Source organism: Miscanthus floridulus, chromosome 3 (genome assembly GCF_019320115.1).
Source record: "Miscanthus floridulus cultivar M001 chromosome 3, ASM1932011v1, whole genome shotgun sequence".
Classification (NCBI taxonomy): domain Eukaryota; kingdom Viridiplantae; phylum Streptophyta; class Magnoliopsida; order Poales; family Poaceae; genus Miscanthus; species Miscanthus floridulus.
This window is the reverse complement of record NC_089582.1, coordinates 54928407-54952409: the sequence shown is the minus strand read 5'-3', so window position 1 is coordinate 54952409 and position 24003 is coordinate 54928407. Positions and strand designations below refer to the sequence as shown.

Below are 24003 nucleotides of genomic sequence, written 5' to 3'. Positions count from 1 at the left end.
GTCCCTCCTGGGTTGCCGCTTTAGGATTAATTCCTTATGGAGAGGCACTAGAGTACTCAACCCCGTACTCCAGCCCCCTATCTTTTGCTAAAAAGTTCCATTTAATCATATTGCATATAGCCTTTAATTATGTTTAACAATTACTTCATGATAAGCGCTGCAGCATCTATCCAAAATGCCTACCCAATATACCCAGGTATCAAGGATATGTGGTACAAGGAATTATCAAGGTAAAGTCCTTAAAGGCAATTCAAATTAAACACATGCATGAATGTAAATGGTAGTAGTTCATAGGTAACAAGGGGCCTTTGGTACACTTGCCTTCCTCAAATTCGTCCTAGGAGTACTACTGATCCTGCTGGGGGTCCTCAGTCACCTCAAATGGCTCACCCTCTAATCATGATCCAATCATCAATCAAGCATCATTCCAATCATTACATGCATAAAAGATAGACCTCCATTAGAACAGTACACCAAATAGTGAAAACATATGTTGAAAAGCTTACAGATCTATTCTACGCATTGCTACGAACACATGAGCGAAAGAATCACTCAAATCGGACTTAAAACATGAAAGTTATGCATGAAATAAGACGTAATGGCAATTCTGTAAATAAACTAAACCTATTTTCGAATTAAAACAATTAAAAATCTGAATTTAAATGAAATTTGGACTGGGCATACTATTTCTGGAAACTATAGGGTCCTAAACGAATAAAATCAGGGCCGAAAAATAATTATTTTGAATTACACCGGACTGCGGGTTGATTCACTAAAAACCGAGGGGCTAATCTGCAAAATAGGCGCTGCTGACTGGGGGTTGACCCGACTGTTGACCAGGACAACACGTGGCGGCTGCTGACTGGGCGCGGTGCACCACGCGGGCGTGGGCGCGCTGACGCGGCACGGTGCGCCGGGTCCACGAGTCTACGGTGGACCGGCCACTTAACCCCGAAGGGGTACGAAATCTTGACCGTTCGTTCAAAATCCGACAGCGCAGGGGTGAGGGCAGGGCAGTGGCTCGCCCGGGAAGAGAACGATGCCGGCGGCGCCATGGCCGGTGCGAACTGGAGCTTGTGCTACGGCGTCCTAGTGCGCTAAACGATGAACGGATGGCACGGGAAGGCGGAGAAACTCACCGCGAGTCCGACGGTGGTGGTCGCGGCGTCTGGAAGGGCTCCGAAGCGAGTCGTCGACGGCAGCCATGAACTGGAGAGAGAAATGCACGCGGGTGAGGTTCAATCTGGGGCTTTCGTGACCAAAAAGACGCGGCACTGGTACCTTTGGACGCGGGTGGTCACGGCGAAGCTCCTAGCGGCGTCGGCGTCGAGTTTTGCGCTCGGGAGGAGGGGTTAGCCGGCGGCGGTGGCTCACGGCTGCGAGCAGGGGATGGAGAAGGGCAGAGGGGGGGGACTCGGCCTTTATAGGCGGGCGGCTGCGGCGTACAAGGAAGGGGAGCGGGGCGGATTCGGCGCTTTCCATACATGGGCGCCGGTGACCTTCCATACGGGCGCGGCGGCTTGCCGAACGGGCTGCGCCATTGACGGGCAGAGAAAGGAAAGGGGCGTCGGGGAAGAAAGGAAGGGAAGACGACGGGCGCATGCGGCTGACAGGCGGGACCAACTGCGCAGCAGGAGAGAGAACGGGCGGTGGCTCGGCGATGAAGGCTGGGTGGGCCAGTGCGCCAGGCTGGGCCGCCGAGCTATTGCGCGCGCGGGCGGCAAGTTGGGCCGCGCGGGGTGTGGGCCAGCGCGCTGGTGCGGGAAAAAAAAGAACGCCGCGCGCGGGACAGGCTGAAAAGGAGAGAAGGGAGGGGAAAGTTGGCTGGGCCGCCAGCAACGGGCCGACGTCGGGCAAGACAGGCCGGGAAGGGGGAGGAAGAAGGCCGGGCTGGTTCTGGAGTTGGGCCAGTAGGTGAATTCTTTCCAAATCGAATTTTTTTCCAATTCTATTTTCTCCATTTCCATTTTTAAGCCAAATTCAAATAAGTTTTGAATTCAATTTCAAATCATCTAGCCCTACACTCAATCAAAAACCATATGATTCGGCATGAATGCAACAAACAAGTTTCTAAACTTATAGTTTATTTTATTTATATAATATTTATTATTTGGCCTAAGTTAGAAATACCTAGAAAATGTATTAAAAGGGCAAGAATTTAATTGCTAATTTGTAGTAGAATTTTGGGTGTTACAGTATGCATGTTTACTTGGTCTACATGCTGTATATAGCATTCATGCTTAACTTAATTTAACTATGGTAGAAACATATAGTGTAAACACATATAACGTAGTTTATCGTTATTAAATTATTATTTATAATATCTTAAACTATATTGCTATTAAATTTAGATTAGAGGGATATTTTAAGTTTATTTTTATATATGATGGTAGAATTCGACGGTTTAGATAAATCAAAGGTGTTATTTTATATTGTCTTTTATAGTGGCAAATGTGGGTAACTAAAAAGCAAATTTAGGAGTTATCTTAAATTATCTTCCATTATGGTAGAGACGAGCATTTTAGATGCACATTTTTAGGGATATTTTACATTATTGTTGAAATGACAAAGGAAGTTAATTTAGGCACAAAATTTAGAGGTTTCTTTAAATTATCTTTCATAATGATAGAGATGGACAATTTAGACACAAACTTAGGGGGTTTAGTTTATGTGTATTTTATATAATGGCAGAGGTGAGTAACTTTTTAGAAAATGGAATATATCTGATGGCTTGGCGGTGATGATTAAAGTCTGTCAAATTAAAGGTTAGATAATTCTGATTATTGTGAGAATTTTTAGGATTTATCTTTTTTTCCTTAACACATCTGGTTGAAAGGATCTGGATGGATAGAAGGGGAGGGGGTTTTGAATAGTCTATTACAAATTCTATACAAATTTCACACCACTAGATCAAAGTAGTTAGTAGTACAAAATATAATCCTAATAACAACTACTTTGCCTAGCTCTATCTCACCCAATCCAAACCCCTACACAATTTCTAATAGCAATTGAATTCTACTACTAGAGCACTTCACCACACAAGGCTAGCAACTAAACTAGCTACACTCGAGAGCTAAATTAGCTAAGCAACTCAAGCTCTAGCTACGTAACTACTGAAACTGCAACTACACTAGTGAGCTACACCTACAAGCAACTACCATACAAACAATATATGGATGTAAATGTAAATGCTATACAAGTGTAAGTTCCAAGAAATGCACAGGCTCTGTTTGAGAAATGCATATGCTCTGTTTGATGTGGAATCGTGCTTGGCTGGACTCCACAATCTTGGCTTTTGTAACTCCGGGTCCTCTTTTTATTTCATCATCAGTTATTACTTCAGTTTATTTATGTGTTTCTCGTTTGGATAGTAGAATGGTCTGATTCTAGTCCAGGAATACAGTAGCAGTCATGAGTATAGGCAACGTGTTTAGGCTTGTGGTTATCTAGATTTGCATCAATTCCATGGATAGTTGTGGTAGCTTGCAGGTAAAGATAGCACTGTCCTACGTATGTATTATTACAGTACATTCAGGTTGGTGATTTTGTAGGGCCATAGCCAGGATTAGCTAACCCCCTTCTCTTCACTTTCAACAGTTAGGATGGACTAATGTCATGTGACTTGTGATTTGCGACCACGCACGCGTATAATTGCAGGGTGGGTTCTCCCAGAATCAAAAAGTTTTTTTTTTGGTATTTTTTGTTTGATTTATGACCTTTGGATAATTTTTGGAAAACGATTTGTAGAGGCAGCTACGATTTATAGCTGCCTCCAATCCTTCTATAAATTAGAGGCGGCTAGACAGCCACATCTATAAATCTCTTTTTTTTCTAGCAATATATAAGCTTAGAGACGGCTGGCCCACATGCCACATCTATATATAGCTGCCTCTATAAATACTAGCTATAACAGTGATTGTCTCGGTTCAGAACAATATAAGCTTAGAGACAGCTGGCCCGCATGCCATATCTATAGCCGCCTCTATGAGTATTGCCTATAGCCATAAGAAAACACAAACTTGTGGAGGAACAGTATATAACCTGTTCGGCAGGCTAGGCTTGCTCGTATAGGATCGTAAATTTTCAACCGAAATAGTATTTTTCTCTCACACCAAACCAGTCAGCAGTAAATAATCCATGATCGTTTACGGCCTACCGAACAGGCTGATAACTTTCCATATCATTGGTAAATAAACCAACAGGACTCGTCGTCCCTCTGAAACCTAGCTCTTCAATTCTCACGAGAATCACCTGAGCACCTCCATCCTCTCACCTACAATCTTCTGGGTCAACATAAATGCCGTGCTAGGCGACAAGATCCATTGTTGTTGATGATATGCACCGACGAGCAAATAAGCCCGTGTTTAGTTGCTCTCAACTCCCAACTTTAGCACTATGCAAAAAAGAAGATTTCTCGTCACATCAAACTTGTGGTATATGCATGGAGTACTAAATGTATACGAAATCAAAAACTAATTGCACAGTTAGGTTGTACTTTGCGAGACGAACGTTTTGAGCCTAATTAGTCAACGATTAGACAATTATTACCAAATACAAACAAAATACTATAGTATGCTACAGTGCTCACAGTGGATCTGGCGACGCCGAATTCGACCAAACTAAACGCGGCCTAAACCTCTCGTAATGTCTTTCGTCAGCGCTGCTTCTCTGGCAAGGTGGCGCGCGGACACGGCACAGGTGGCGCCAAAGTGCGACGTTCGCTGGGTCGGGTTCCAGCCGAGCAAGCCCGCCTAGGCAAAAGATTGTAAATTTTTAGCTAGAATAGTATTTTTCTCTCACATCAAACCAGTCTTTCAACCCTAGCCGAACAGGCTGTATGCTCGCCACGGCGCCCCACCGTGGCACGCCCACCGCTCTCCACGTCGACTCCTACAAGCTCACCTCCGACTAGTGTGTGTCTATATATATATATATATATATATATATATAGGGAGAGGCTATTCAGTAGCCGGCTACAAAATAAGTTATTCTGTAGCCACCTCCATTTACTATAATTTTATATACTAATTTACCATAATATAAATACATATTTACGATAGTTGGGTTACTATAACACATGGGGATATTTACCATAACGTTATATTAAACCACTTAGTAAGGAGTTACTATAATCTCGTAAAATAACATAGTAATTATCGTAACTCAAAGTGGCTACAGAATAAGTTATTCTGTAGCCAGCTACAGGATAGTAGTTATATATATATATATATATATATATATATATATATATATATATATATATATATATATATATATATATATATATATATATATATATATATCAGATGGATCAGCAAAGCACGTACGTACAACGTCACCCACCCATGGCAAAGGTACGATGAGGAGACTCTTCACGTACTTCTCGTGCGACGGCACAGGGGACGGCTGATGGCGAAGTGATGTTGTTTCCTTAACACCCCGCTGTTTTCTCGTGCGACGGCACAGGGGACGGCTGATGGCGGCGCTGCGACTGGAACAGGTCAAGAGAAGGTGCAGGACATCAAGCCGTCCGGGAAGGGCGGCGGCGACGTACCGGCGGCGGGTGCAGGGGAGAAGCAGCTGGTGATAAGGGCGCCGGTGCACTGCGACGGCTGCGGCAGGAAGTTGCGCCGCTCACTGCAGCGCATCGAGGGTAAGGGTGTGATTAGTTCGCGAAATGAAAAATTTTGGATGTCACATCGGATGTTTCGGAGGTGTCGGAAGGTGTTTTCGGATGCTAATAAAAAAACTAATTACATAGCTCGTCTAGAAACTGCGAGACGAATTTATTAAGCCTAATTAATCCATCATTAGCGCATGTTAGTTACTGTAGCACTTATGGCTAATCGTGGACTAATTGGTCTTAAAACATTCGTCTCGCGATTTCCAATCAAACTGTGCAATTAGTTTTTTTCGTCTATATTTAATACTCTATGCATGTGCCATAAGATTCGATGTAATAGTTTGGGGTGAAAATTTTTGAGAACTAAACCAGGCCTCAGCAAACAACCGGCCGGCTTTTACAGTATGTCCTAAGTAAGATATAGGAGTATGTATGTATGTATGTATGTATGTATGTATGTATGTATGTATGTATGTATGTATGTGTGTATATATGTTTCGTTTTGATTCATTTTACTGAACATGGAAGGTGTTGGAGACACTACGGGATACATTAAATTTGCCAAGTGCCAGAGGCACTCGGCAAAGGCCTAAAAACACTCGGCAAACAGTTTGCCGAGTGTTAAACTCGGCATCCAGCACACGGCATTGATTTTGTCGGTAAACAGTAGTTTGCCGAGTGTTTTCTATCGGGCACTCGGCAAACAGTTTGCCGAGTGTCAATAAACACTCGGCAAAAATAAACTCTCGGTAAAAAAAATTTGACGGGATGGAACGGCGACGTCGATTTCGCTGAGTGCCCGACGGAAAAAACACTCGGCAACGTTTTCAAGTTTGCCGAGTGTCACGATGAAAACACTCGGCAAACTTTCTCAAGATTACCGAGTGCCATGAATAAAACACTCGGCAACATTCTTCACGGTTACCGAGTGTCAGGAATAAAACACTCGGCAAAGTATGTAAACTTTGCCGAGTGCCACAGCCATAACACTCGGCAAAGTTTAGACATGTTGCCGAGTGCCACGATAAAAACACTCGGCAAACAAGCGAGCAACGGTCATATTTATGGTCACTTTGCTGAGTGTCCATTTGGAATACACTCGTTAAAGCCAAAACACTCGGCATAAAGGGTTCCCTAAATGACAGAAAATGGTCTCTTCGCCGAGTGTTTTACCTTGACACTCGGTAACTCCTCTGTTTGCTGAGTGTAAACACTCGGCAAAGCGACCAAGACCCCCACTTTTTTACTAATCTGTCACGTGTATGGGACCCCTCTCAATTCAAAATAAACACATCATCACATGCACAATTATATGTCACACGCATAATAAACCATTATCATAATTCACAATAAACCATCATCATAAGTCACAATAAACCATCATCACAATTTACAATAAACCATGGAACCTCTGCGACAAAGTCACAATTATATTTGACAAGTCACAACTAAGTCACAATAAGCCACAAATGGAAATATAATCACTGCGGAGGCCCGTGGAACCTCTGCGACAAATCTGGGTCTTGAGACCGATTATTTGATGCCGCCGAGTGATTCTGCACAAAAGAGAAGTATTTGAAACAGTGTTAGCTTCCTTTTTAAGTTGCAGGAAAATGGTAATAGATTAACACAGGAGGTGAGCGCGGGTTAAAAATTTTAATTTAATGATGCGAGCAACAGCAGCAAACTCCAGGGCTGCAGGGCCGAGTGACCGTCAAAGCAAAACTGCTCGCTGTAACCGGCTGACGACGGCGAGCATTCAGAATGGTCAATGAAATAAATACACGTACTGTACTAGTACTGGACATCCAGACTGACAGCCCTGGAGTTTTGGACATTTCGGACATTTTTATTTTGTGCGTAGATGACATTTTAAATTACTGAAAGTACAGCCTCCTGATTATAGGATGATGTTTAATGGTGACTACTCAAGGCGTAGATGGCTTTGGCCTTTGGGGGTGCAGCAAATTAGATGAAGAGGGTGCATATAGGACCGAGATGGGTTGCTAATAGCTAAATTTCATTTTCAGGGAGGTTTATCTGCACCTATGGGCCACTACTGGGCTTGTCCACTAAATCTGGCGGCGCGCGGCTCCGACAGATGCGGACTGCAAGTCCTAGCCACAAGCCCACAAACGACCTCGTTGATCGCCTTCGCTGCGTCCATCATCTTGATCATCACAAAGTTCTAGATTTACAGCGTCACTGTTTCCTGTGGGGGAGTTGAGCTGACATGTCAGCAGCCCAGTGACATCGCTTGTAGCGAGTGCCTGAACTAGATTTTGGCATGGTTTTGAACACTTTGTTTTTTGTCACCACAGGAACATTTGGTAATGGAGACGTTTAATTGCAGCCTGCTGCCAATCTTAATAATTTTCTCCTTCCTCTTATAATGATCCAGAGAGGAAATAAGGAACACGGTTACACCCAGGCTCCTTATCCCAGAATCTCGAATTAAGCTACAGCAAGCTGAGTAGTTGTTTAGAGCACTGCAACTCAGAACCACAAGAAATGATGTCCATGATGTATACCAACTAGAAAGTTCACCTGGAAGTACACAGCAGTAACATCTGACCCACAGTAAGCCACACAACCAGGACATCAGCAAACAGATATTATGAATTTATATGGACCACTGCAAGCATTTGACACCTTGAGTTGAGGCCATGAGTACAGTGGCATATCACCATGACTACAGTGCACAAATTGAGCCACACAACCAGGACATCAGCTATGAATTTATAGGATGATGGTTTATCACAATAAACCATCAGGGACCTCTTGCATGGAGTACAGTTGGCAGTATATATTTTCATAGCTGGCGTGTGCAGGATTCCAGGTACTAGTGTGAGTGTCTGACAAGGCACTGTTAATGGTGACTACTCCTAATTAATGGCGTGTGCAGGATTCCCTAGTATTGAGCAGGGACAAAAGACATGTAGTCCCAGTACTTAGGGTGCGTTTAGATCAAAAAAATTTGGATTTTGGCTCACTGTAGCATTTCGTTTGTATTTGGTAATTAGTGTCTAATTATGGACTAATTAGGTTCAAAAGTTTCGTCTCGCGATTTCTCAACCAACTGTGTAATTAGTTTTTTTTTCGTCTACATTTAGTACTCCATGCATGTGCCGCAAGATTCGATGTGACAGTTACTATGCAAATTTTTTTTGCAACTAAACGGGGCCTTAAACTTCCCCAATGGTTGCTTGCTAGCTGTTAGCTATTAAGCTAAAATTCATGCCTGTTTGCTATTTTAGTAATCTATGTCCATGTATAGCTTCGTTATAACCATTGATCATATAGCATATAATATCTTGGTATAAAAAATAATAATAAATAGATCTAACATAAGGTGTCAAGTGACTCACAGGAGTAGTTGTGGGTGGCTGAGGTGGAGGGAATAGCACCGGTGGCCGTGGCAAAGCTTGACCCATACTCGATGCAAATTTTTGCATGTATTGGAACATTTGGTCCATCCTCAACCGATGTTCTTCCTCCATCCTCTGCATCGTCTGCCGCTCGGCCGCCATCTTCGCCTCCATCTCCGCCATCCTCGCCTCCATCTCCTCCCGTTGCTTCATTTCTGCTTCCACCCGGGCCTATAACATTTCATCCCAATGTTACAATACAAAGCTGAAGTACGTAACAATCAACGAACGATGAATAAATAAGAAATAACCTGGAGAGTCTCCATCTGAAACTGCGTAGTGGTTGGCCGTGGGCGTATCGCCGGGCTCGAGCTCGTGCTTCTTGCTCGGATCTGGGAGAGAGTGGGAGTAGAGGCCGTGTCGAGTGTACTGTCGCCAATCCAGTACCGGCCATGCTTCTTGCCTCCTCCCACCCTCATCACGATTTCTCCATCAAGATCCTCGGTGCTCGGATCGAACTGTGGCCCATGAACTAGCCTTGCCATCGTCGTGTAGTCACTGACGCGGCTGTGGATGCTGGGATCGTTGTACGCCTCGGGCGGGTCCTCCGGGTTGAAGTCGATGTTTTCCGTTGCCTTGCCCTTTTTGGACAGAACCCATGCCTTGAACTGGGAGCAAGGCTGGCCCTCATGTGACGACGACTGTGGCAAAAATGCAAAATGATTAGAAATTATGCAGAATTGAGCATTAGAATAAAGAAATGAATTCGCGTACCCATTTTTCCCTGTATTCGTCGAGGCTCAGGCTGCCTTGATGGTGTGATGCACGTGGCATCAGCAAACGCCGGTCCCGGCAAGCGTTGTGCGTCTCCACCCACCCGGGCTCCACCCACTTGTCCACCATGTATTCCCAGCACTGGGCATGTTGGGTGCACCAGTACGGAGGCACCTACGTGATCAAGTGTATGACATATGAAAAAAATGAAATTAAGCGTAATTAATCTCATAAAAAGTAGGTATTAATGTTCTATATGTACCTGCAAGAATTGTTCCTTGGTCAGGTTCATTGTTCTTGCCTCTTCTTTTTTAACCTTCATCCATCTGTAATGAGCATAGTAGTCGATGATGGCCTGGACGCGCGCCTCGTAGTGCATGTCCTTCACGAGCTTCTTGGCGGCTTCTTCACAGATGGAGGCCGCCTTGGCCTCGTACCCCTCCTGGCATCTATAGAAGTCCTGCATATAGACGCGATGTATACAGTCATTACTTCAAGAATGTCCAGTGAATGTAATGTATTGAGCAATGTAGCGCGAGGAATACTTACCCACAGCTCGCCCTTCACCAGCTCCGCCTTGTTGGGGAATACCCAGCCATCACGATCAGCGGCGTCGAGGGCGGCGACGTAGTGGTCCCACGTGTAGGCCAGCTGCAGCTCTTCGCGGAACTGCACTAAGCCAGGAAAGTTTTGCCTGCACAAAAGGTCAAGGATGCCGTTGACCTTGTGGTTATGATCACCCCCACTGACCTTAATCCAACCCCTACCCAATTGATTAAGATAAATTATTAGTTTCCATTGTAATTTTCAACATATGAAACGAAAAATTATTGAGAACATCTAAAGTTACTTAATTTTTCCCAGAGGGTCGAACCATCGGGCGTCTCTCAAGAGGTATCGGTCGCCTAGGGAGGGTCGAGGGACCTCACAACCAGACCTCGGAACCCAGTGCCTCCTCCACCTGCTCCTGCTCCTCCTGTACCTCCTCCTCGTCAGCAGAGGCATGCGCGGAAGGTAGCTCCTCCTCGTCAGCAGAGGCGTGCGCGGAAAGGTAGCTCCTCAGACGACGACGAGGGAGCTGTAGGCGACGGGGGCCTCGCCCCTTTACCCTTCCCTTTACCCCTCCCTTTACCCTGCCCTCCACCCCTGCCTCGACCCCTCCCTGAAGCTGACCCTGAAGCTCCGCTCTTTCCGTAAAGCGCCGCGATCTTCCTCGTACCGCCCACCATTGTTCAATCATCTGCAATTAAAAAGAGTAAACCAATCAGCACAGATAAACAAAACATACTTAGAAAGTTATGACAAATAATAAATAAATTAGTACGGCTCATACATGTATTAGAAATAATCATCATGATCAGGATTAGCTAGATCATAAGTCTCATCATCACTATCACGCGTGTCGATAGAATCATGATCGGGAATGTCGTCATCACTGTCATTGCCTAAATGTAATCGCTGAAGTAATTCTAAGTCCTTCACATTCTGAACCTCGTCTCCAGCGTCCTCGTCAGCAACCCTTTCATTGTCTACTTTCATTCTGATCGCTTCGGTTAATTCTATCTCAAAACTCCCTTCGAGCCCATCTTCTTGGAAGAACTCTCCGTTATATGTGTTGGGGTCTATGTTGTAATCCTCATTGTTTGGTACAGGTAGTTTACCATGTGGCGATACCTTGTACACAACATCTCAACCCTTAAGACGGTCGTCGGTTTGGCACGGGTATGAGAGATAATAAACTTGCGTGGCCTGTTGAGCCACAATATAGACATCGTCTCCTGGTAAGATGGATGATTGTCGAATTTCGACTAGCCCAAGATTAGGGGTCCGTCTCACTACTGATGGGTCAAACCAATGACATTTGAATATGACGGGATTAAGAGGTTTGCAACTATGCCTTTTTTTTAAAAAAAAAACAACCACGCGTCCACGGATCATAGTACATTCATACACACAGCACGAACTTGGTTGGCATAAAATGCTCTCCTAGTTGGGCTGCTTTTACACGCCAAAAAAAAAAAAACAAAGTGCTGCTCCACTAGCAACAATACTTGCCTTGCAACCACGATCATTCAGCCATTGTTGTAGTCACCGTATGCAGATTCGGTTGACTAATGACTACTGGAGTAGTATAGTTTTTTTAGGAGGTGTTGCTTCAGCTCACAGGCACAGCAATCCCTGGGAAACAGGGGGACAGATTAGACAGACGTGGGTTGTAAGCAAGACTTTTGTGCTCACGGCTGCTCTCTAGCATCGCACGGCTCGGTGTCCTGAGTAGGTCAACGGATGGGGCGCGAGGCCCGGCCGTCCCAGGCCCACCTCCGGAAACAACAAAAGACGCACACGGGGCGGGCGGGCAGCCCGAGGCGTTGAAAATGAGTTGCACCTCCCGTCCTGGCGTCCTCCCCTCTCTCTCTCATCGGCAACGCGGCGCGGGTCCCACCAACCGGGTCCTTCGGTCTATTCAAATTCAATTCGCTGAAGAAATGTTTTGTCACAAATATGCTTTGGTTTGAAATGGAGGGAGGTGAATTGTAGGAGTCTAGGAGAAGATTTCTAACGAATTCATTTGCGTGCAATGGACTGACATTCCTCCCCCCAAAACCTCCCGAACAAGAGAGAATTCGGGGAAAGGAGGACGTGGCGGAGGCGAGCAGCTTCTGCTCAGCGAGGCAGCGGCACCGGCGTCCACCTCGCAGCACTCCCATTCCCAGCACTCACTTCTCCATTTTCTCCCCATAATAAACCCTAAAAAAAAAGAGAGAAAGGAGAGAAATGAAACTAAGGTGAGGATGGTCCGGTTCATGAATCTATCCACCTTGGTCAGTGGTGAGAAATGAAACTAAGGTTAGTAGATACTAGAAGAAAAGAAAAAGTGGTTGGCTGCTTTGGTGCGTATAACCTCTTCAATGGGGCGGGGCTATGCTGTCAATAAGATCTCTTGGTGAGGGTTCATTCTATCTTCCATTAACTGAAACAAACTGAAGGCAATAGTACTATTCTTCTTTTCATGAAAAGATGCTTTATTTGCTAGTAGTACAGACATGCATGTTTCCATGTCATATGCAAATCCACTTTAGTGAACCAAGGTGAGAGGTTGTATTTTCGTGCACGCTGTTTCATAATCTCTTGATCAGAGTGTTACGGCATGCACCCATTGAAAGGGCTACCTCCTTTTGTTACTACCTATTTACTACCCCCCCCCCCCCCCCCCCCCCCAAAAAAAAAAAAACACCAGCACCCACACACACACCAAAAAAAATGCAATTATAGGTTTGGTTAAAGTAAACAGTATACACATTTACGATTTCAAATAGGTATACTGTGCAAATATATTCCATGATAAATCTCATTAAGGGTGCCTATTGATATCAGAATATTGGTGTGCTTCTTTATAGTTTTGGGAAAAATGCAATTCTAGGTTTGGTCAAAGTGAAGATGGTTTGACTTAATACTGTAGTTAGAATTACAATCTTCCTTATACAGATTGAGCACTAGTGAAGATGGTTTGGCTTTGTTTCTTTGTCTTTCTCTGCCACTAGTGCAACAGCACTGAAACAGGTTCAGCCAACAAGAAGCCTAGGGTTCAGGCCTCCTCTTCAGCACAATCTACTCTAAAGGTTTCTTCTTCATCTCACTGCTTTCCATAACCTCAACTCGGCCTATCTTTTGTGTGCATCTCTCTCTCTCTCTCTCTCTCTCTCTCTCTCTCTCTCAGATTCTGGAAATTCGTGCAGCAAGTACACTGAGAAATTGACATATGATATAATAGTGATAGCTTATACCATTGTTAGGAATAATTACATGCATCCTATTCACTTATTAACTTACTTATGACTGTGACCACTTATGGTTTGTTGCAGGTGAGGAAGGAGAGATTGGGTGATAGAATAACTGCTCTTCACCAGATTGTTTCCCCGTTTGGCAAGGTTAGAACAAAAAAATATGCACAACATAACATGGATCGATTGATTATATATGTACAGAGCCAGCAGCAGCTTGTGACTAGTATTAGGGCAGGCTAGAAAAAGAAAGATACGGTAGATCAGTCGTCGCGGATCTGAGTGCATGTGTTTCCTCGCTCCGATCCAGTCCACAGTAGATAGATGGGTAATATATACATACAGGTGACGATACATATCAGAATCCTCCTGGGTCAAATTGAGGTCCAATCTCTCTCTCTCATCGTGTGCTTTGTGTATGTTGGAAAGGGAAAATTCATAAGTCATGGTCATATAGCTAGCTAGGACCATCAGAAGCATACAGTATGGGTGAACAAAGAACAATGTGGCCCTCGCCCTCGGCCCTCCCCACCGGCAAGTTTCAAGATGTTTCTACCTTAAGCAATCAGCACAGTAAAAAAACTAAACCCTTCTTGCTGTGCCGTACTAGCTACATTAATTTTTTTTAACAAAAAAAACTATTCAGACAACCCCCAGCAGCATGAGAAAGATGGGAAAGGAAAACACCGTGCATGTGCATTTAGAAAATCTTACCGGGGTGGGGCTCCGGGGGCGGGAGGCGCCCGTGGCGGGGCGGGGCACCGAGGGCGGGCGGCACTGGGGGCGACAAGCGCCGGGGGCGGGCGCCGCCGTGGGCGGGCGGCGCTGGGGGCGGGACGCTCCGGGGGCGGGCGCCGCCGGTGGCGGCGCGGGGCACCGAGGGCGGGCGGCGCTGGGGGCGACAAGCGCCGGGGGCGGGGCGCGGTGGGGCGGGGAGGCGGCGGCGGGTGGCGGTGTGCGGTGCGGCGTGTGTGTGAAGGGCCGGGCACGGTGGGGCAGGGGTATATGAACGCATATGCCGAGTGCCAAGATCTGGAGCACTCGGCATTTTTTTTAATGTTTCATTACGGGCCGATACTGTGCAGTGGGGCCGGTCGACGAAGTTACCGAGTGTCCTTTATATGACACTCGGCAACCCTTCTTTTCGCCGAGTGTCAGGTACACAACACTCGGCAAAATAAATCTATATTTTGCCGTGTGCCCAGATCTGGGGCACTCGGCATTATTTTTTTTAATATTCCCGATGCTGTGCAGTGGGGCCGGTCGACAAAGTTGCCGAGTGTCCCTTATATGACACTCGGCAACTGTTCTTTTCGCCGAGTGTCAGGTACAAAACACTCGGCGAAATAAATCGGTATTTCATGCTCCACCGTCCTCCTTCTTCATAGCGTGTTCTACTAAATTAGTTACGATGTAATTTAAAAATACCTTGTCAAATTCACTCAACAATGCATATTTGATTTTTCTACGAATATTAATCCATTATTTCATGCAGTTATAACTCAAATTCAATATATATAATTAAAATTCTATAATTGTAGTTAATAAATTAAAATTATCAAACTGATCTGAAAAATTACCAAAATTTGACGTGAATGAACCTATGTTGTCTATTGCCTATACAAAAAGTTTTGAAGTCAAACCCCAATTCGACCGTCACTTTGACTCCAAATCTTATCAGATCCTTCGAAACGCTACGATTATTGTACGGAGATGCTTCTGTTTGTAAAGGTCTTACGTGACAAATTGTGTGAAACCTTCTCAATTTTTTTTCATAGTCTCCACGTATGATACCAGGAGATCTTGACAAATCTCGTCATTTTCAGACTTCGTTTGCTTTCTTTTAGAATTTAAAAACCATCCGACCACACATTCGTGGGCGTGTTTCCTGAATAAAATGTTTGAAAATTCTTTTCATTTCCCTAGTAAGGCCCCAAAATGAACTCAATAACATGAATATGATTTCTCCACTGAATTTATTCCATTATTTGTATAACTTTCAGTTCAAATTTGACTTAAACCAAAAAATTCCTCTAACTGCAATAAATTAATTAAATATAGCAAATAGATGGAGAAATATATCAAATTTTAACATGTAGTACCAAATGATGTACGTGGAGAGTAGAAAAAGTTTGGAGAGAAAAAAAAATTATTCATTTTGGGGCAAACAAATTAGTTTGCCGAGTGTCATTAAAAACACACGGCATAGTGTATGTTTGCCGAGTGTAAACAAAAAAACACTCGGCAAACTTATTAGGTTGCCGAGTGTCAACAAAAACACACGGCAAACTAATTAGTTTGCCGAGTGTCAATAAAAGACACTCGGTAAAGTTCTAACTGTAGGACGGCGCACCCGACGGCCGTCAGATGGTCGCTGCACGCCCAGCGCACGTGACTCCAGGTTGCCGAGTGTCCATTGTTGCCGAGAGTTTTGTGTAGTTTGCTGAGTGTTTTATATTTGGCACACGGCAAATGTGTATTTTACCAAGTGTTTTACATTAGGCACACGGCAAAGTTTTAGTTTGCCGAGTGCTATATGTTTGCCGAGTGTTTTATTAAAAACACACGGTAAACGTTGGGTTTGCCGAGTGCCCGATGTAATACTTGGCAATCCTACTGTTTCCGGTAGTGAGAGGTGACTGTGGACAGCCGGACCAACACGGTGGTTGTGAGGGGCCGCAGAGCTGTGGAGAACGCGACGGAGGTCCTGCAGGTCGTGGAAAGGAGGACCGGGGAGAAGGCGGTGTTGGTGAGCCCGTCGCTAGACAAGCTGCCGCAGGGGTCAGCGCCCAACAAGGGTGGAGAGACCAACAAGAAAGACGATGCAAACACAAAGGACGTGTCAAATGAGTTACCTGAAGTGGATATGGTACTTACATCTCTCGTGAACTACAGATACACACATTGCTACTTCAGTTAATTAATTAATTTGTTTGTTAAACCTTTCTCCAAATTCATCAGCTTTGTTTGTTTCTCCGTACCTCTGCCTTTTTTTACCTCACTGTATATTTGTGTGTTGTGACTTGTGACTGATTACCCAGGAAATGGTTACCGTTCTGAAGATGAACTTGCACTGCGACGCCTGCAGCGAGGAGATCAGACGGAGGATACTGAAGATTACAGGTACTGATCGATATAGTACAAAGTGTTTCAAACAACTGTGATGGCGAACAGGAGAACAGCTACTCATTTCATTTGCTGATCGTCAGGTGTGGAGGAAGCCGTGCCGCACCTGAAATCTTCACAGGTGATGGTGAAAGGGAAGGTGGAGCCGGCGACACTGGTCGGCTTCATCCACAAGTGCACGGGGGGGAAAGCCGCCATCATCAGAGCGGAGCCACTGGATGATCTCCTGCAATCAGCGAAGTCGCCGGCGCCACCAACGGTCGTCACGCCAGCGCCACCGGTTGAAGCTGAGAATGCGCCGGGGGAGAAGAAGAATGGCGGACAGAACGGGAAGAAGAAGGAAGAGCCAAATGAGGAGAACACGGGAGGAGGACAAGAGGAGGACCATGTGGATGAGAACCCAGAAACGAAGAAGCCGAGCGACGGCGGCCATGGCGCCACCGACGAGGAGCATGGAACCCATGCCGGCGAAGCTCGAAACCATAACAATGGCGGCCATCATGGAGATGGGTTCGTGCTGGAGAATCATACCAAGGACGACCGCCTGTTCACCGTTCCGATGCCGGCCGGAGTTGTGACGGTGGCGCCTGAGATGGCCCTCAGCAACCGGAGCTACTACTGCCCGGTGTATCCTTGCGCACAATACTATTACCCCTACCAGCAGTACCAGTATCCGCAGGCGTACCCAGCGTATGCTTGCAGCCCTGCTGCCATGTATGGGTATGGCTATCAAGCAAACTATCCACCGGATGCTTTCAGTGAGGAGAACCCAAATGCATGCACCATCGTGTGACGTGTAGTATATAAATAATATAAAAGAAGTGAGTACTTCTGCATGTATATAATAATCGATCAATGGATCAATATAATATATATGGAGCCGTATAAATTTCATGGTTTCTCCGATCCTTCTTGTGTGAGGATAAGAATAGAAAGGTGCAGAGTTAGGGTTTGCGGTGCTCGGCTTAATGAGCCGAGCTCCAACTAACAGAGATGGAGTTTGTAAGAAGCCTGTCTTTCAAAAGCGGACCCTGTTGCTCCCAAATTAATTTTGAAGACATGTCCCTGTAAATGACACAACCGTCTCTGAAAGTCATCGTTGGACATTTTTGCACACATCCTCTCTTTTTGCTCGTCTCTTTTAATAAGGAGCCTTGTCTCCTAAAATCTTTGTTGTAGCAGTGACACTGCTCTATCTAGCTACGTAATACCGTGTCTATGTAGTGTCCAATCCAACCAAAAACTTACCAAAAAAATGGTGTGTCCTCCATGGATCACTTAATCTTGGTCCAAAATAATAGTGATATATACAAGTCATCAGCCATCTGGTCGGAGGTGAAGAACGATTGTCGGAAGAGACGTTACTCAACATTAGACAGTCGATCAGCTAGAGGCCTGGAATACTTCAATGCAAGCTGTTCCACTATGTGAACTTCGCACATAACTGACCCGGTCGACTTGTACTGAGAAAGAACAGACTACAAAATGTGTCTCGATACTGAAAATGTGCGTGATATGTGCATTATTGATTCGACCATATTTATCTCAAACTAGCTATATATCTATACGGAAACGCTCAGCCACGGGCGTCCGTCCCGTCGAATGCAGCTCCCAGTCCTGTGCAGTAACCGGCCTCTGAAAAAACCCCCTACTCTGCTCATCCGTCCGTCGCTGCGTGGCTAAGCATTTCCGGGCCTCTCATCCGTCCGCCCAGCCGCACCCCCTTCCCCCCACCGCACCTCGCCCCCCGCCACAGTGTCACGCCGTGCCCTTCCCCTATCGTGCCGCACCCTATCGTCGGCTACGCTGCGCCCCATCCCCTACGAGCAGACGGCCCTGGACGACTATGGCCGATCGAGCGAGAAGTGGCGTTGGAGTAGCAGCAACAGGGCTGCGCCGACGAGTGCGAGCCTGGGCCACGAGCGGGTGTTGGAGAATCGCATGAGGGTCGTGCCGCTGCTGCACCGGTAAGCTCCATGCGCCGCCACCAACCTCCGCGCCAGCGTCGAGCTCCGCAACGACGAGCGTCCATTCGTCCAAGCAGCAACGTAAGATTGTGTTGAAAGCGCATATTGCAAACGCATGTTTCAAGTGTTTCATATGTTTCATCTGGATGTTGCAAGTGTTTCAGAGGTATGTTACAAGCGTCTGTTTCCATTGTTTAATATATTTTAGACGTATGTTGCAAGCGTTTTATCTAGATGTTACACATGTTCCAAGTGTTTTATTTGTATGTTTGCAACGGTTTCCAAGTATTTCCAAGTGTTTTTGCAAGTGTTTCAGACGCATGTTTCATATGTTTCATCTGTCTTCTTTTGTATGTTGCAAGTGTTGCATCTCAATGTTTCAAAAGTAGATCGGTGGTGTTGCAATGGGATGCGCGTGGAAAGCGGAACGGGTACGCGGCGTGGGCCCCGCGTGGGTGCGCGAAATACAGGTGCGTGTGGAGGATGTCCAGGCGGGGCAGGCCCTTGCGTGGACGTGCGGAAACAAGCTGCAGCCACGGGCGTCCGTCCGGACGTCCAGTTCCGTATATCTATGTGAATATAAAATATTAATATAAAACGGATCGATATACATACTAATCGAATTAGTAATGACATAAATTACTCCATGGTGTTCATTTTGAGGGGGAAGATGACTTGGAAGCATCAAGCAGTCTATTTGGTTGGCTGGTTCATATCGTTGCTGGTTCGTAAAGAAATACTGCTGGCTAGTTTGTGTGAAAGAAAAATACTGTTCCGGCTGGAAATTTACGATCATTTACGATAAGCCACAGCCAAACGAACAGCCGAAGAAAGATAACAAAAGGCATGCGCAAGATCTCTATATTTTTTTTCTGTTCATTATTGTTATCTACTACAGCATGAAGCTACAGCCCGTATATATATGTATGCATGTATGTATGTATATATTTGTATGTGGTGCCATTATACAGCAGCGATACACACATATTGACTGAAAAATTAAACAACAAGAGAGCAGAACTGAAAAACACACGTACGCAAATTCAATTAATTATTTACTCTACCGGATCCGGTTTGGTCGTGTATACATGGACGCCGATGGCTACCACCACGATGGTGAGTATGCAGAAGTAGAGGATGGCGTGGACGAGGATGGCGAGGGCGCTGGTGCCCATGTTGCCGAACTCCACCACCCTGACCCTCGCCGGCAGCTGGAACAGGAACCCCGGCGACAGCAGGATGAACAGCACCACCGCCACGATGATCGGCCCCCAATCCGTCGTCACCATCTCTCTTCTCTGTCTCGCTCGCCGCACACCTTCGCTGTGTGACTATGCTTTGCTTGCTAGGTACGAGTAGTATACTGAGAGCGATCGAGTGACGATGAGGGTCACGTCGGTTTGGGGAGTCAATAAGGGTCCGGTAAATGCCATCCTTTGGGAGCAAGCAACCGAAAGGCAGTGGCGGCAAAAGACAAAGGCGAGCAGAGAGCAGGTTTTTTTTTTTTTGATACTACAGAGCAAGCTTTATTATCGACGACGCGGTTTGGAGTTTGGAGTTGCCAGATCGACCGCTTTAGCTTTCTGGTTCTGAAGACCGCCGGCAGCAAGGAAGAGATCTTTGTAAGCAGTGTTCTGTTTGGATATATCTGCCGGCAGCAAGCTGTCCGTATCAACGATTCACTATCACGTATAATTACAACTCGCTAGCACATATAATTGTGATATTCAAGTTACTGAGACACATTATTCATTGACATTTGTTTAGCTATTTACGCCAGCATGTCACGTGACCCCCTATTTTACGTAAGTAATCAGTGACGTATGCAAAGTTAATATCTAGGGGGTGCTCCATCTCCCATCGATTCATCCTCTAGCCCCTTCTACTTCCTCTCCATCTTTCCCCCTCTTCTCTTTCTATTTTCCTCTCTCTTCGCTCCATGGAATCCAGCTGGGTAGGGGGTTTTGAGCACCCTCAACACCCACGCTGGATCTGCTTGTGTAAGTAATTATATGTTGTCTAATTTTGTTCTAAATCATGTGTAATTCTTGCAACAAGAAATGGAGTATGCTTTTAGTTTAATAATGCTAGAGACCGAAATAGTTGAGGTGGGCGGCGAAACAATAAATAAAAGGAGCTAGTGATCTGAAAATAGTTGTTATATTTCAAATCTGATAACTATTCTACTAAGTCTCTGAAAGCACTAAGGATTGCGTGAAATATTGGATTAGATTGATTGAGAGGCCTATGTACACATATATATATAGAGAGAAGAGAAGATCTCGTGGTTTATAAAAACAGCACCAAACGAGATCTCATATCTCTCTAATCAACTAGGGCCGGCCAGCTAAACCAGGGCTAGGCCCAGGCCCATGACACACACACACGCAAGTTAATACATGTACAATCTAACACCCCCCCTGCAGTCACAGCGTTGAGTCGTCAGACGTTGAGACTGGACCGAAACTCTGTGAAGACAGAGGTGGATAAGCCTTTGGTGAAGATGTCGGCGGGATGTGAAGGATGCTAACAGCTCCAAGGGCCACTCGTTCTCAGACGAAGTGAAGATCAATCTCAATGTGTTTGGTGCATTGATGCTGAACGGGGTTGGAGGATATGTAGACGGTGCTGATGTTGTCACAGTAAACCAAAGTGGCTTGGCGCAGGGGTGTGTGCAGCTCAGCAAGTAGCTGGCGCAACCAGGAGGCCTCGGCCACAGCGTTGGCAACAACATGATACTCAGCTTTGGCACTCAAACGGGAGATAGTGTTCTGACGCTTGGAAGACCAGGAGATCAAGTTGTCGCCAAGGAACACAGCGTAACCTGAGGTGGACTTACTGGTGTCAGGGCAACCGGTCTAATCTGCATCTAAGTAGACCACAAGCTCAGACTGACTGGAGGCGCGAAGATGAAGACCCAAATCCAGACTGCCACGAACATAGCGTAGTATGCGCTTCAATGCTGCAAGACGAGGCTCACGCGGGTCGTGCATGTGGAGACACACATGCTGAACTGCATAGGCGATATCCAGCCGTGTGAAAGTGAGGTACTGCAAAGCTCTGGCGAGACTACAAAAATCCGTAGGGTCGGAGATAGTAGCTGTTGACGGTAGTTAACAACTATTATAAACTGTCAATATAACATGTATAAGGGCATAAATAAAATCACCAACAAAGGATTAGGGGTTTAAACTAACAAATTATATGAGTTTTGGTGAATCTGTATTTTCTGCGGGGTTTATCCAAAAAACTGTCAAGGTGGACCTAGATGTTAGACTTAATCGTGTTTATCCGCAGTGAAACGGACACCAGAAGACTCGAGAGGACTCCACACCAAAGTGAAGGGCGAGACGCCGCCATGTGGAGCTGGCCGGCCCCGCCTATTGACCGCTCAGCCCCCTAGGGCCCACTTGCCATCCCTCATTGCAATGTCGGTTCTCCACCGCCTTCTAGGTTGTATCTACGCCGTCATTTAAGTTGGTTTGATCCAAGGGCTCACGATGGATGCTCTGGCCTATATATATCAGCCTCTGCCACCCTCCTGAGGCAATGAGTCATTTGAAAAGACAGAAACCCTAATCATCCTCAGAGCTCCTCCACATTCTAGGGCATAGCTAGTTAGGTTAGGTCTAGAGAGAGGCAAGCAAGCTTCGCTTGGATTCCTGATCTTGTCAAGAGCGTGGTTTGGTATACTCTTTGTACCCCTCTCTTTTGTATCTCTATTACTTTTATATGCTTGTTACAATTGTTATGACAACATTGGTATTCACAATATTAATGTTCTTAGTCATAATGTTCATCATCTACTTTGATTATATACTTAGTATAGCTAGTTTATCATTATATTTATACATAACTTCGTATAGTGATCGCTCTGATGTACACAGGGTGAGTGGTCGACATTGTGTAAGCATGGTGCTTATATGTTGTTTACCTGTGGATACACCCTATATTCCGGGTCATATGGTAGATCATGGATATGACACTCCCGTTGAGTCTTTTATAGTCCACTCCCCGAATATAGGTGCAAGTAGGGTCCGGTGACAAAGGAAGAACAAGCTATGTTCTTAATCTTCCTTAGTAATATCCCTTATGTGTAGATATAAATATGACCTTAGCCATGACTACTAGGTGTAATTGCACTAATCATTGTATGCTTTGACTTGTAATTAAGAATGACTTAGGAATTATTCTTCTAATATTCTATTTAACCATGCTAATGCCATAGAAAGGAGTACTCTGAGTGATTTATCATTGATCAATACTTATCATATGCATAATTTATCCTATGACTTACCCCTGTTGTGAGTAGAATATTGGTTATGGTTACTTCTCAATCAATAGTATAAGTTATTAATACACGTCTGTGCTAGAACTTCCCTGTGGTAAAAATATAAATAATGATACCTGGAATACTCTTGGGTGAAGTGCTACAATAGTATATTATCTGTGCGCTTGCAGATCATTTTCTTTCATATATTTATTCTTTCAAGTCACAAGTAATTACCAGCCAGCATTTCTAGCGTCGTTGCTAGAGATTAAATTCATAACCTTGTTCTTAGTAGCGACGTTAAGAAATGTCAACAAGCATTTCTGGCGTCGTTGTCGGGGAACGTAGCTAGGCAAAGGAAGTATTGATAAACTTATACTTATTGATGTGATCGAGATAACCATTGACCTCTACTCAAATAGGCTTACCCTTGTTTTGTCTACTTGTGTATCTTATGTAGGGTAATGTATGACCGGTTTGGACCTTCCGACAAATTACATTGAAGATCCAGAAGCATTAATCAAGAGAACTAGAGCTAAACTCAAGAAAGTCTTAGCTATAGAGTTGGAAGATCACCAGATAAGGCAAAGCTTAACACCAGAATTTGAAGCTATGGCTAACAAGACTCTCCATGAATTCTCTACTCCAACTACAGCCAACATCCGTACTGGACCAATAGTCAATGTTGGAGACAATGGATTCGAGCTCAAGCCAGCTCTCATCAACATGGTGCAAGTAAGCCAATTTTGTGGGAAGGCACATGAAGATGTGAGTGCACATCTCTAACACTTCCTGGAGATCTATAGCACTTTCACCATCAAAGGAGTGACCCAAGATGCCATACTTCTTTGCCTCTTCCCATTCTCACTATTAGGGAAGGCAAAGCAATGGTTCTACACTAACAAAGACAGAAACACTACATGGGATAACTACTCCACTGCTTTCCTAGCCAAGTTCTTTCCCACGGGCAAGACCAATGCCCTTCGTGAGAGAATTTCAAGTTTTCAACAACAACATGATGAATCTGTCCCTGAGGCATGGGGATATTTTCAAGATTACATTACAGAATGTCCTCATCATGGGATGAAGAATT

General features: G+C 45.1%; 1 non-coding gene and 1 pseudogene across 1 annotated transcript; one reads left to right on the top strand and one right to left on the bottom strand.

Annotated features, from left to right (window-relative positions):
* Positions 1-5345: 5345 nt before the first annotated feature.
* LOC136543758 (heavy metal-associated isoprenylated plant protein 7-like) lies at positions 5346-17466 on the top strand (annotated as a pseudogene).
* Positions 17467-23888: 6422 nt separating this feature from the next.
* LOC136547814 (small nucleolar RNA R71) lies at positions 23889-23995 on the bottom strand. Its single transcript, XR_010781764.1, has one exon. It is a non-coding gene; the product is annotated as a small nucleolar RNA R71 (small nucleolar RNA).
* Positions 23996-24003: the final 8 nt, after the last annotated feature.